Genomic DNA, 14,820 nt, shown 5'->3' on the forward strand with positions numbered 1-14,820 from the left:
AAAACCACAATGAGCTACTACATTGATCCCAGAATAGCTAAAATGAAGGAAAAAAAAATCTGTCAATGTCAACTACAGACAAGGTTGGGGACCTTTGGAACTCTCATACACTGTAATGGTAAATTGATACGATGATCTTGGAAAACTGTTTAGCCTTTTCTTGTTAAAGTTGCATGTATGCATGTTTCATGACTCAGCAACTCTATTCCTGGGTAATATCTAACAGAAATGTGTACATATGTGTGTCAGAATATTGAAAGCAATTTCTATATCGACATTACTTATACAGTTCCAAATTGAAATAACTCAAATATCCCTGGACAGTTGAATATATACATCAACTGTGGAATCACCGGAATACTATATAGCACTGAAAATGAACTCTAGATACATGCAATAATGTTGATGAATCTCACAAACATAATTTTGAGCCAAAGAAGCCAGACACAAAATAATACATAATTTATTTTATAAAAAATTAAAAAGAAAAGGAAAAAGTAACCTACTATGTTAGAAGTTAGGATAATAGTACTTTGGGGAAGATAGAAAGAATAGTGATTAGAAGGACTATTTTCCCCTTTCATCTGGTAAAATTTTATTATTTTTTATGGCTGAGTAATATTCCATTGTTTATATGTACCACCTGTTATTTATCTATTGATGGACATGTAGGTTGTGTCTGTATCTTGACATTGGTAAATAATGCTGCAGTGAACATAGGGATGCATATAGCTTTTCAAATTAGTGTTTTTGTTTTCTTCAGATATATAACCAGAAGTGGAATTGCTGGGTTGTATGGCAGTCCTATTTGTAATTTTTTGAAGGACTTCCATACTGTTTTCTATAGTGGCTGTACCAATTTAAAATCCCACCAACAGTGCATGAGTGTTTCCTTTTCTCCACGTCCTTGTCAGCAGTTGTTATTGGTTTTTTGATGATAGCCATTCTGACAGGTGTGAGATGGTATATCATTGTGGTTTTGATTTACAATTCTCTGATAATTAGTGCCATTGAGCATCTTTTCATATGTCATCTTTAGAGAGATATCTATTCAGTTCCTCTGCTCATTTTTTAATTGGATTTTTTTGATGTTAAGTTGTATGAGTTTCTTACATTTTTGGATATTAACCCCTTATCAATGTATCATTGGCAAATATTTTACCTCGTTTAGTAGGTTGTTTTTTCCTTTTTTTGATGGTTTCTTTAGCTGTGCAAAAACTTTTTAGTTTGATGTAGTTCCACTTGTTTATATTTGCTTTTGTTACCCTAACCCTAGGAGATATATCTAAAAAGATATTGCTAAAACTGATGTCAAAGTGTTTATGGCCTATGTTTTCTTCTAGGAGTTTTATAATTTCTGGGCTTACATTTAACTCTTTAATCCATTTTGAAGGTTCTTTTTGGTATATATGATGGAAGAAAGTGGTCCAGTTTCTTTCTTTTTTCTTTTTGCATGTATCTGTCCAGTTTTTCTAACACCACTTATTAAAGAAACTATCTTTACCCCATTGTATATTTTTGCCTCTTTTATCATAGATTAATTAGCCATATAAATGCTGGTTTATTTCTGGGCTCTCTATTCTATTCCATTGACCCACGTGTCTGTTTTTGTGCCAGTACCATACTGTTTTGATTATTGTAGCTTTGTAATATAATTTGAAATCAAGAACTGTAATACCTCCTGCTTTGTTCTTTTTCAAGATTGTTTTGGCTACTTGGAGTGTTTTGAGGCTTCCTATAAATTTTAAGGTTAGTTGTTCTAGCAAGACTCTTATGAAGGAGGCAGGAGTAGAGTTTTGGGGATAATTTATTTAGTGATATTTTATTGTATTTATAATTTTCATTCTTCCTTTTCTGTGTGTATCCTGTACTTCAAAACTTTGTTAAATTTTTAATTAAAATTAAAAATAGAATTGTAGTATCCCATTTTGGTATAATTGCTTTTATTTGGGGGATATTTATTTAGGTATATCATTGGGAGATTTCTATTAGAATGTTCACTAAATATTCATGAAGGTTTTTTTCTGGGTGGTGGGATTTGGGGTGATTTTAAATGTTCTTTGTACTGTTGCTTTAATTTCTATAATGCATGTATCATTTCTACAGAAATATAATGAAGGCATTGATAAAAGCAGAGAACTTGTTCAACAGGAAGTATGGGCAAAACCCAAGATGTATTATATTTGAAGAGGAATAAATGTAATGAGGACTGCCCAGGAACAGAACAATTTGCTCTATAAGAGTGATGTCCTTATTTTGGAAGTGTCCAAGCAGAAGAAGATGAAGGATTCTCTTTGAGGACTTCTTCATTCTGTGTGCCTTCCAGCTCTCAGAGTTAATGTTTCTGAGTGCATGACTGTGCTTCATGTTGGCTGCTGCCCGGTGACATTTGGAAGGCATGTCACTGTCACAAGAGCATTTTCCCGAAAGCCAGCTAGAGGAGGAGTTATTTCTGAAAATGACTCCTAGTCAAGTCCAGTCTCCTTGCCAACACACAGACTGGTCCCTTTCGTTTGATATTCTATCAGCCTTCCTATCTTTTGCCTCAAGTGTTCTTGGCCTAAATTTGTGGCTCATTTCACTTTTGTTTGTGGAGTTCTGTGATCTCTGCAGACATTCCAAGCCATAATTCCATTTTCCCTCCTTAGAGCTGAGTTTCAGCATTGCATAAACTATATATTTAGTCAATAGGGTATTTTAAATGATGATTTCTTTTGCAGTATTAACAAACATTGAAGCACTTGCTATATGCTGGGTACATGCAAGAATAAAACTCTATAGGGATAGGAATTTTAAAAATCTTTTGTTGATTTATCCCCAACACCTAGGAAAGGAACTAGGGCACAGTAGGTGCTCAATACCTTTTTACTGAATGAACAAATAAAACATCATCTTTGCCTTCAAGGATCTCCATTTAACAGAAGAGAAAGACATCCACTTAAATAAAGATATGCAAGGTGAGGGATATTTGCAAAATGCTGTGAGAACCCCAAAGAGGGAAAGAAATAGGTCTTTGAGGATTAGGAAGGGTTTTGAGATGAGTAGTAATGGATAAATGAATGAATACGATTTCGATGGGATGAGAAATAGCTGGAAACCATTTCAGGTAGACAGAGGAGCCCAGACAAAGAAAGAACAGCATACGTTCAGGAAAAGGCAAGTGCTCCAAGTGTGGGAAGGATAGTGTGAGGATGTGAGGCTGAGGAGAGAGTGAGAAGGATTTTTGAATTATGATCTAAGAAATTTAGGTAGACTCCATAGGTGAAATGTGGGAATGACTGAAGGCTTTTGACTGGAGGAGTGACAGGTTAGTATCAATATTTTGGAAATGGAACTCTGTCCATCTCTGTGTCTGCACAGAGTAACTGTATAGATGCTTTGTTTGAAAAGAACTAGATTGGAGGCAGGGAGACCATTAGGAGCTTTTGAAATAGTACAAGGAAGAAGAACACACCTGATCTAGGGCAGTGGCGGTGGGAATGGAAAAGAGGACAACTTTGAAAACTGCTTTAGGTCAGGTCCTCTGAAAAGCAGATGCCAGCATGGTATGGGACTTCTTTACAAGAGATTTACTGGGGGAACACCTGTTAAAGATAAAGATGAGGTGAGCCTTCAGACTACAAAGCGGGTCTGATCTTGTCGAAGACCAGAAAACAAAGGAGCACTGGGGAGGAGAGTCTCAAACTCAGTACAGGTCTAAGAAAGTTTCTGCCAGGTTGATGGAAAGTCCTCAAGCCAAAGCCTCCCTTTGAAGGAGTCCCACGTCTTGCTCCTGCATGCTCAGTCACAGGCTGGGAATAGCCCATGGGAAGTGTGGGCTCAGGGCAGACACAGAGATGGACCCAGAAGGGGTCCTCAGAAATTGGGGCCTTCGGTCCATCATGTTCCCCAAAGAAGAATACATGAGTTGTGCATTTTCATGGCCACCACCAAAATTTACTGATAGAGGGAGATGCCAGACTTACTCAAAGGTTTGTAGGGAGTATGTGAGTGGATAATATCATTAACAGAGAAAGGAATATAGCAGAAGCAGGTTTTATTGGGGTCATTAGTGAGTTTGACTTTGAACAGGTTTAATTTGAAGTTCTTACGGGGCATCCAAAAGGTATATCCTGAAGATAGTTAGAAATCAAGGATGTACATGGTATAGACTTATAGCTGCTCACTAAACCTTATGTCCCCCACAGTTTGGGCTCACCAACTGTCTGCATTTCTCAGCTTTCCTTGCAGTTAGGTGTAGGTATATGACTGAGTTCTAACAGTTCTAAGCAAAAGTGTGTGTCACTTTCATTCCTAGCCCTTAAAGTCTTCTCATACTCCCTAACGTCCCTTCCCCTTCCACTAGCAGCACTGACAAAATAACCAAGAAGCTACATGTTAAAAGTGGCAAAGCCTTATCAACCTGGGTTCCTAAATGACTGTATGGAAGGAAGTTATTTTTCCCTCCAGGCATGCTTACTTGAACAAATGCATTTCGTTTGTGTTTAGGTCAATGTCTGTTTATCGTATATCTATTTATTAAAGCAGATAAGCCAGCCCTAACTAACCTAATGAACCATTGGTAGTACACTGAGGTCCAAGAAACAGGCCAAATCTAAAGATGTACCTGTGGGAGATAAGAGAATCCAGAGAGAGAGCATATAGAAGAGAGTGTATAGAATGAGAAAAGAGAGCTGAAGACTGACACTAGGCTAATGTCTCTACATCTAAGGGCCAGATGAATGACAAGGAGCCACGGAAAGAAAATGAGATCTTAATCCAAATTGTTAGGAGGAGTGGTATTTTTATCAGTTTTTCAAGAGATAAACGAGGTTCTGAAAGATTTGTCTAAAGTTATTTGTGTATAAAACCAGAACCAGCACTCTGCTGCTCAGGCCCTTGACAGCCTTCATCAGCCAGCCCCGGCAGTACTGGGCAGCCTGATCAGCTGACTGCTCATCCTTTAGTCCTCCCGCTGTTTCCTGGCTATGGAGATGCCTTGATTCCTCCCTCAGCTTTTCCTCCCTTTTGATTTCCCAGAACAAATCCTGACCTGAGATAAGAACTAAGCCTCTGCTGCTTATTCTGTGCCTCCAACTTGTGCCCCAGTTCTCATAACTGGGCTATTGTCTGGCCCTTAGCCTCAAGAGCCCTGTCCAACTAAACCGCCTCGACTATCAGTCCCCACCTAGACTGGAGCTTTGCTTTGTTATCCTCCTAGGCGATGAGGACTGGGACCCTGCACACACACCCCTCCTTCAGGTTTCCTGGTCCTGCTTCCCTTGCCTTAGAGCCCTTCTACCTTATCTGGAGTCCCTGCTGATTGCTTTTCTAACTCTGGGCCCTGGGCTTTCACACTTTGCCTGCCAAACAAAACCTTCTTTGCACTTAGTATCTGCTGCAGAAGCTGTGCCCCACCCCTTCCTACCCCCTGAGTCTGTCCCACCTGTGGCCCCTCCCACTGTCTGTCCAGCAGCAAGCCCATGACCACACTCACTAGCTATTCTGGAGTAAATCACAGAACGTCTCTTGTTAGAAGACAAGGCTCTGATTGATATTCACCAACATTCACTTTTAAAATGGAACCAAGGTCACTAGAGTGCTGTTATTTGATTTTGTTATTTAATTTCCTTCTTGGAATGTCACTGATGTCATTTGTCAGTCTTTGACTAGCTTAGTAAGAACCTTTCATTATGACTCATCTTTGTTCTAAAGAGATCTTATCATTAGATATCATGGTGGTCTGTTTAAATAAGGAGAGATTGTTACGATTCTGATTTATGTTTGGTAGGAATTAAGTAATTTTATTCAGGAAATAATTAATAATTAGCTTATATACCATGATCTCTGATTTGGGCTAATTTCAAAGTTATGAACTTGGGGCAAGACTTTCACCTCAAATAACTGATGATAAATTCAGCTAATTAACACCTTTGGAACTTTCAGTCAACTCAGACATCCTTTCGAGAATGTATTTTTCCTCTCCTTTACTAACAATACCATTCTTGATAGTTAAACACGAGCATGAGCTTGAAACTAATTTAAACCTTTATTTCAAGTTGGACTTTAATCTTCCAACTTTATGCTTTTCTTTCTTTGGGAATATAGGGAAAGTGTTTGGGAGCGTCCTGGTTCTACTTAACAAACAGCTGTTTGGCTGTTGAAATGCGGAGATGTCTGCATGTCCCGATGGAGCTAGATCATCAACCATTTAGCAGTTAAGTAATGTCTAAGTAATGTCTAGGTTTAGGTCATTCATGAAAGCAGGGTATCCAGAGATTGTTTATAATTTACCTAGAATGACTTCATCTTTCAAGTCATATTATGGATTTTCTTGGTTCCATTGTTGAAATGATTGGTCAAAAAAATCACCCCATCTTATGGTTAATTTTTAGATCTTTTTTCTTCTCTATTGGTGATCTTGATATTTCCTATGAATCTTCACACTTTTCTAAATTCTTTCCATTATCTTAACAGAATCATAGCAGACCATGTTTTAAATTCTTTCCATTCCTATAGGCCTTATTCAGTATTCACTAATATTTTAGCTGAAAGAAACTCAGAATACTCACATGGCATTAATGCCAAAGGAAAAATAAACTTTAAAATTGCTAATCATATGAGATATAGTTCAGAAATGAATATATATGATGAGCACCTGGACAAATGAAGCTGGGCTTCCTTTGGAATTTTATTTTTAAGGAAAGGAGTTGCAAATTAAAAGAAGGAAAGAATATGGTTCTAATAAACAGTAGATGCTTTATTCATTCAAGAAATGTTTATTGTTTACCTGCTCTCTGAGATGCTTTCTACCATGCCCTACAGGGTATAAAGAGTGATTGGATGTGGCCCATAACTTCAGAATGCTCATGGCTTGGTAGCAGAGATGAGACACGTATCTAAATTAGTAGTATACAAAGCAGAAGAACATCAATCTAAGAGAGAGAGGGGGCTGACCACTTAGGAAAGATTTGTGGAGATGTTGCTTGAGCTAGACTTTGAAAAATGAGTTTGTGAATAGAAATTGATTGGTTTGGAAAGGCATTCCAAATGGAATCATTATCTTCCTTTTACGGTTGAGGAAACCAAGGGCCAGGGAGGGTACGTGCACCCAAGGCTGTGCTAACAAGTGGTAGACCCAGAATTTTAACCTTGAGCTGATTGTGAGAACAAGTTTTGTTTTGTTTTTCCCAGTACACCTGGGCTTTCACACAAATTATATCATTTAACACTCACAACAATGTATTAAAATTTTTCTTTTTCTCCCTGGCTAGGATCTTTTGGTTTTGAGGAAAATAGACTATGTAAACAGTTCAAGCAAAAGGGAGGGTTTCGTTTTGTTGATTTTGCTTTTGGTTGCTTGTTTCTGTTTTAAAATAAAGATGTAGGGGCCTGTCAGAGAACCCATGTGAGGAACCAGGGCAGAATCTTATGCATACTGGGCAGGTGTTAACATCCGAGGAAGGCCCTCACTCTCCTCTTGATCTCTGCCTCTCCCAGTTTGCTCTTCTCTTCCTATGAATGACTTATTTCTACTTCATCAGCTTATCCATGGCCCCCCAAATTTCCCAAACCTGAGGAGCTTTTAGGCCTTATCTATTTTAATTCTCAAATGACAGACTTGATTGGGGCTTTCTTTTATCTGGGCAGAACCCTTCATTGCCAGTCATTTATAAATTGCTGGTCTGATGTCCTCCAAGTTCCAAAGAACTGTGGCTGGAAGCAGTAGTCGTGATATATGGTTCAAGGCCACTAGGACAGAGAAATAATATCACCTCCACTTTTCTAACAAGAATACTCCCGCAGAGGGCACACAATATTCTAAAGATCATACAGCAAGTAAGTCATCGAGTTCAAGCTCTACACCCCATTACTATGTCAGAAATTTGTTTGGTCTCAGATGCATTTCCTGCCCTAATTGTTTCCCGACAGAACCCAAAAGTAATCCTGGGAATTCTGAGATGTAAGAATTCTGGAATTGCTTACCTATTTGGGCTTAAAAGCAGTTATGAGCTCTGCCAATTTTATGAATATACAGTGATGTAAATTATAATCTATGCTGATTTGAAGTGAAAGGCCTCTTGAAAGCAAGACTTTGGGATATGAAGTAGCTACTGCACTTGATATAGTACTAATGATGGTTATAGTAGTGATGAAGGAGGACTGACTTCTTATTGTTGCATTATAGAGCTCATGAAGGAAAAAAAAGACTGAGCTCAGGGCTGTAACACCTTAGTTCAAGTCAAGGTCTAAGAAACTGAGCATTTCCATAGTGGGCTTAACCGAATGTTTTATTTCTATATGATAGACCAAGGGCTAGACTCAAATCTAGTCTTTAGGCTTCTAAATTACAAGACGAATTCAACCTTCAGCCTTGTCAAGACTCTTATGTAAAAGTTAGGAAGCTGTTAGTATGGCTCGTGAGAACTTGAGATTGGGTGAGGACATTTGGATGGGTTTGTAAGAATTTGAGCACCTTGCACCCCAGATCCACTGAGACTTCCGTACCAGCAGGAACATCCCCTTCCATACCATCTGAGGCCACTCATGAGATAATTGCTCTTCAAGGAAATGCCTAGCTTCCTGAGAACCTCTGCCCATTACTTCCAAATCCACTGGTAGAGTCAGACTCACATCCTAGGTCTGTTCCTGGAGGAAAGAGCTTATACAACAAAACAACTGCAAGATTTTGCTAAGTTTATGTCCACAAGAATTTGAGATGGGAAAAAATATTGAACTGGACTGCATTTATTGATAGAGAGACTATTATCAAAGATTCTGAATTTCATGTGCTAGCTTGAAGAGCTAGAAGTGGCTCTAACAATTTGGGTGGTTGGTTGACGAACCCTGGGCCCAACAACAGTGTACATTTAACAATCCAGAGAGGCCAGAACTTCCCTGGGATAATGTCAAGGAAGGAGTCCAAAGATTTAGGAATACGAGAAAGTTCAACGGAAACTATTTTGTGCAACCTACCTGTCCACAACTCACTGTCTCCCAGGAAGACATGGAAACATCCCTTTATTAAGGCTTTGAGAAATGCTTTGGTGAGGAGAGGACCAGAAGCCTTGAAAAGCCCTGTGAGGATGACAGTGGAAGACTGCATCGTAAAGGGCTTTCTGATTCAGTGGGAATCATCCAGTCCTGGAGCAGTCAGTCCAGCTGACAGTGCTTAACCAGCTGACAAGATGACTACAACGCGATAATATGCAAAAAGGAGTAAAGATCATCTTAAGGTTGGACTACAGGAATCACAGTCATCTTTGGAAAGAAACAAATGGATATCCTATCAAAGCATTAATTTATATAATCAAAGAATTCTCATTCAGAGAAACATGACTTGAATAACCACAAAGGGAAGTTATTTCTCTTTCAATTGCTAGACTTTTGCTAGCTCATAGGAACCCCTTTTGTTGTAGGGAAGGCCGGTTCTTCTTAGGAAGGAAACTTTAGCAATGTCAGAAATACGATAATCTGTAAGTCTTTCTCCAAGCACTTCCCAAAGGAACCCCAAGTCATTTCCTAGGGTGACTGTGTATCTGAGAAAGGGAAACAATGAGACTTTGAGTGCTTATTAAACACTAAATACATGCTGACATTAATCTCTGGAAAGTCAATACATCCCTGTGTTCTACAATTCAGAGAAAATGTTATTCTTTATTACATCTTACTATACAGATGATTGTAATTTGTGCTTTTGAGAAACAGCTGAAGTTTTCCTACTGGGCTCTGGTAGAGACCGAAAGGTTGACCGTGAGACACTAGGACAGCAGACAAGTCAAGTTGCCATCATGAACTAGGTGCTACCTGACCCACCAAGCCTTATAGATGTACATGCAGAGCAGGAATCCATCATAAAGTGGAAAATATATTACCTCTTTTGTTGGCAAGGAAAAAACGAATCTATAGCCAAAACAGTTGCCTATTATAGTGAGGACAAATTGCCTCCCCTTCCAAGATGGAAAGGAGTCTAATGTAATTAACCTACCATCATGTAGCTGGCTTATCACCAGACCCCTCTTGGAAATGGTGCCTTATTTGAAGAGAAGTGTTGCCTTCTGCCATTGAGCAAACTTGGGAGAAAAAGCTAATATTTACATATTAATATCATCTTGTACACTGACTTTTGAAAGTCTCTGCAATGAATGCCATTGGGAAGCAATCATATGGGATACAAATGACATCACGCTCTGTCCATTCCAATAGGTCAGACCTCTTCCCTATACTTCCTTGTCATAAATCTTCCTATTGTCTTCTAACCAATCATCCCAAACCATCATCCAAACCCTCAGCCTCTGTCTGTGAATCAGTGCAGATCTTTACCTCTACCTCTCTCTCTAGCACTCAATGTTTTGAACACTGGGAAGATTGCCCTTTGCCACTGCCCTTCAGGGCCACCCTTGAAAGGGACTGAATGTAATGGCAGTCCATTTCTTGCTGGTGCCAACATATTGTGTAGATGAATCTGTAAATAAGATTCAAGTTTTTTTCGCCCCACATGTGGCCTTAGGGAGCTTCTATAGGGCCTTGAGTTTGTGGTGAGGAAGAAGAGAAACGCAGTAGTAGTAGGTGTTATGGGACTCTATAATGTCTGGACTTGCTTGAGACCAATCTGATTTACATTCAGTTATGGAATCAGCTGGGAAACAAGGTTGGGGTTCTGCCCCACAGAAAGCTTCGAGCCAAGGAACAAGACATGGTGCTGCTTCTTCCATAGCAGGAATTCACAAGTCCTAGTATCAATGGGTAGAAATAGTAGTGAACCTTCTCACCATTACCTGCTAACACATTTCTATCTTTGAAAATCTGGTCTGGAGGTTTAGAGTTCTTGGTTGTCAAGAGGGACTTGGAAATGCTTCACCAGGGGATACAACAATGCTCCCATTGACTTGCATGCTAAAACCTGGCTATTTTGGGCCTCGTTATACTCCCGAATCAACAGGCAGATGGAGAAAGGGGGTTAACTAAGCTGGCTGGGTAATATATCCTGATTTCTAAGGGGACACTGGTTTGGCACTAAATAGTGGGGACAAGAAAGGACCAGGTTTGGCACACAAGGAATGTGGTGGGCCCTTCTTAGTACTTCCATGTCCAAAATAGAATCTAATGGAAAACTACAGCTGCTCATTAAGGGCAGGACCACTGAGGTCAGAAATAACGGTTTGTGTCATCTGACCACATGATAGAAAAGGGAACTTGGAATGAGTGATAAGAAAAAAATAGTGATAATATCAACCTCATGACAGTTACAGAAATGAAAAATGTAGTAGCTTTAAATAGTAAAATACAATGAAAAATATAATACATAAATAAGTTTTAAAATTATAGATACACATTTACATATGTTTCCACTTCACTTATTTCCTATTGTTTTAGATGAGGAGAATTGGTGGTACTTGAGCAGTGTAGTTCATAGGCCATCTGAAGCCACATCTGGATCTGACAGAGGGGACTGTGTATCACCAGAGATCCTGGGCTTTGAGATTGATCTAGATTGCTGGGACTTTGCGTCTCTCTATTTGGAGGAACAAAGTATATTAAGGAAAACTAATCCTAGTAATTGGAACATGACATTATCAAATGGGAATTCAACATGGTTAGATATATGAGAATAAATACCAAACCATAAAAAGAGTGTTTGTGCCAGTTACTTGCTATTTGCTCTCAGATACCTTCTCAGCACTCTACTTACTCTGCTCCATCAGACTATATTTCCCAGACTCCCTTACCAGCTTTTAGTCAGCGGGAGGTACAGGGAAGAGATTGACAGGAAGGAAAAGGAGAGAAACAGGATATCCTCCTCCCCATTTTCCCTGCTCTTGCAGCTTCTCCAGCTGTGTCTCCTCTATGTTTCAGTTCTGGTTGGACAGCAACTCCCCCCACAACCCCAGCTGCAGCCAAGCAGCCTCTGTGGCTCCAGCTCACGCAGTTGGTTCTGACTTTTGGACACCAGACTTCGCCTCTTCTCTTCATCCTTTCTACCCTAGGGAGGTAGTGGCTTCCTGCAATTACTAATGTCTGGGATAGCTTGCCTTCCATTGTGCTCTGTCAGCTTCCTAACACATTGTTTCCCATTTTTCATATTAAATTTTCACTGTTAACCTTTGTGATTTAGGCTGTGTTTCCTGAGCCTGGCTTATGCTATGTGTGTTGTCATATCACTAGAATGTATTGTTATAACGCTTATAAATTTCCATCATCTCCCTGACATTCTTTTAATTTTTTTCAACTATACTTGACATATACAATATATTAGTTTCAGGTGTACAATACAGTGATTAGACAGTTACATTTATGTAACTTACAAAGTGAGCACCCCAATAAATCCAGTACCCATCTGACACCATACATAATTATACCACTGGCTATATTTCCCATGCTATACTCTACATCACCATGACTATTTTGTAACTACCAATTTGTCTCTTTTGTAACTACCAATTAATTTCTTCCCCTTTCTTAACTCCTGCCAACTCCCTGACATTTGGCAACCATCAAAATATTCCCTGTATCTGTGAGTTTGTTTTTGTTTTCTTTGTTTTGTTCTTTAGAGTTTACATGTAAGAGAAATCATATGGCATTTGTCTTTGTTGTCTTAACTCCACCTCGCACAATACCCTCTAGGTCCATCTATATTGTTGAAGATGGCAAGATTTAATTATTTTTATGGCTGAGGAATATTCCTTTGTATGTATGTATCACCTCTTCTTTATCCATTCATTCACTGATGAACACCTAGGTTGCTTCCATTTCTTGGCTATTGTAAATAATGCTGCAATGAATATATGGATTCACATGTCCTTTCAAAGTAAGTTTCATGTTTCTTCAGATAAATACCCAGAAGTGCAATAACTGGATCCTTCTTTGTCTCTTGTCACAGCCTTTGTTTTAATGTCTATTTTATCTAGAATAGAAATTGCTACCGTAGCTTTGTTGCTTTGTTTCCATTTCCACGAAACGTCTTTTTCCATCCCTTTAAGTCTGTGTGTCTCTGTCTTTTGATTGAGGCATTTAACCTATTTACATTTAAACTAATTAATGTTAGATATGTAGTTTTTGCCATTTTATTATTCATATTTTTTATTTATTTATTTTTCTTCCTCTTAAAGAAGTCCTTTTAACATTTCTTGCAATTCTGGTTTGGTGGTGCTGAACTCCTTTATCTTTTTCTTGTCTGGGAAGCTCTTTACATGTCATTTGATTTTAAATGATAGCTTTGCTGAGTAGCGTAGCCTTGATTGTAGGTCCTTGCTTTTCATTAATTTGAATATTTCATGCCAGTCTTTTCTGGCCTGCAAAGTTTCTACTGAGATCATCTGATAGTCTTATGGGAGCTCCCTTGTAAGTAGCTAACTTCTTTTCTGTTGCTGCTTTTAAGATTCCCTCTTTATCTTTTCTTCTGGCATTTTAATTATGATATGTCTTGGTGTGGGCCTCTTCGAGTTCATTTTGTTAGGGACTGTCTGTACTTTCTGGTCTCGTATGTCTATTTCCTTAGTCAGGTTAAGGAAGTTTTCCATCAATATTTCTTCAGATAGATTTTCAATTCCTTGCTCTCTCTCTTCTCCTTCTGGTACCCCTATGATGCAAATATCAATATACTTGATGTCCCAGAAGCACCTTAAACTATACTTATTATTTTATTTAATTTTAATTTTTTTTCCTTTTGATTGTTTTCTGCCACCTTATCTTCTAAACTGCGGATTCGATCTTCTGCTTCATCTAATCTACTGCTAATTCCCTCTCATATAGTCTTCATTTTCTTTATTATATCTTTTACTTATGACTGATTTTTTATTTTCTCTTTATTTTTATGTTTCCTATTTCTTTGTTGAAGTTCTCACTGAGATCATTGAGCATCCTCATAACCAGTGTTTTGAACTCTGCATCTGGTAGATTGCTTATCTCCATTATTTTTCTGGAGTTTTGTTCTCTTCTTTCATTTGGGACATGTTTCTTTGTCTCCTCAGTTTGGCTGCCTCCCTGTGTTTGTTTCTAGGTATTAGGCAGAACCTGCTATGTCTCCTTGTCTAAGAGTGGCCTTATGTGGTAGATATCCTATGGGGTCCAGTGGTATAGTCTTGCTGGTCACCTGAGCTGGGTGCCCCAAGTGTGTGTCCCTTGGATGGGTTGTGTGTGCCCTCCTGTTGTAGTTGAGCCTTAGTTGCTGTTGGCACATCAGTGGGAGGAAATGACCCTCAGGCTGATTGTGATGACTGGCCATGACTACAGTGGAGGAACTGTTTGCAAGGGCTGACCCTACAGAGCAGGACTTTGGTGCCTGCCCAGTATGCCCTTTAGGTGCGTCATTTGTGGAAGCAGTTGAGTGGTGCTCTGGCTTGGTCTGAAGAGGCCAACTGGCATGCAGGCTCCAGGGCCTCTTGGGCAGGGCCCACCACAGGCCAAGTTCAGCTACCACCTGTGTTGGCCTAGGGCCACGTGAAATGAGCCACGAAGCAATCCACAGATGTCTTTCATCCGTGCTGGGCTTTGAGGTGCCTAGGAGGGGTTAAGCTGCGAACCAGGTTTGGCTGCTACTAGTGCCAATCGGTTTGATGCTGCTTAGCAAGTGGTATGGAGCAGATTGAGGCCGGATGCTGCTTGCTTAGAGTTTGTGAACTTTTGAGAGATTTTAGGAAAGCCTGCAGCATAAGCCAAGACAGGCTATTTGCATGGAAAATCCACCAAAAGTGGCTTATGTGGGCCAGCAAGTTGAGTGGGGTAGGGTCACAGGGAATCATAGGGTGCGGAGGGCAAATGCTGTTAGTTAGGTTGATGGAGACTCACATACTGTGTGGACTTTCTGCACTCTGGGATGGGGGAGAGCTCAACAAAGGAACG

Source organism: Rousettus aegyptiacus, unplaced genomic scaffold (genome assembly GCF_014176215.1).
Source record: "Rousettus aegyptiacus isolate mRouAeg1 unplaced genomic scaffold, mRouAeg1.p scaffold_m13_p_7, whole genome shotgun sequence".
Classification (NCBI taxonomy): domain Eukaryota; kingdom Metazoa; phylum Chordata; class Mammalia; order Chiroptera; family Pteropodidae; genus Rousettus; species Rousettus aegyptiacus.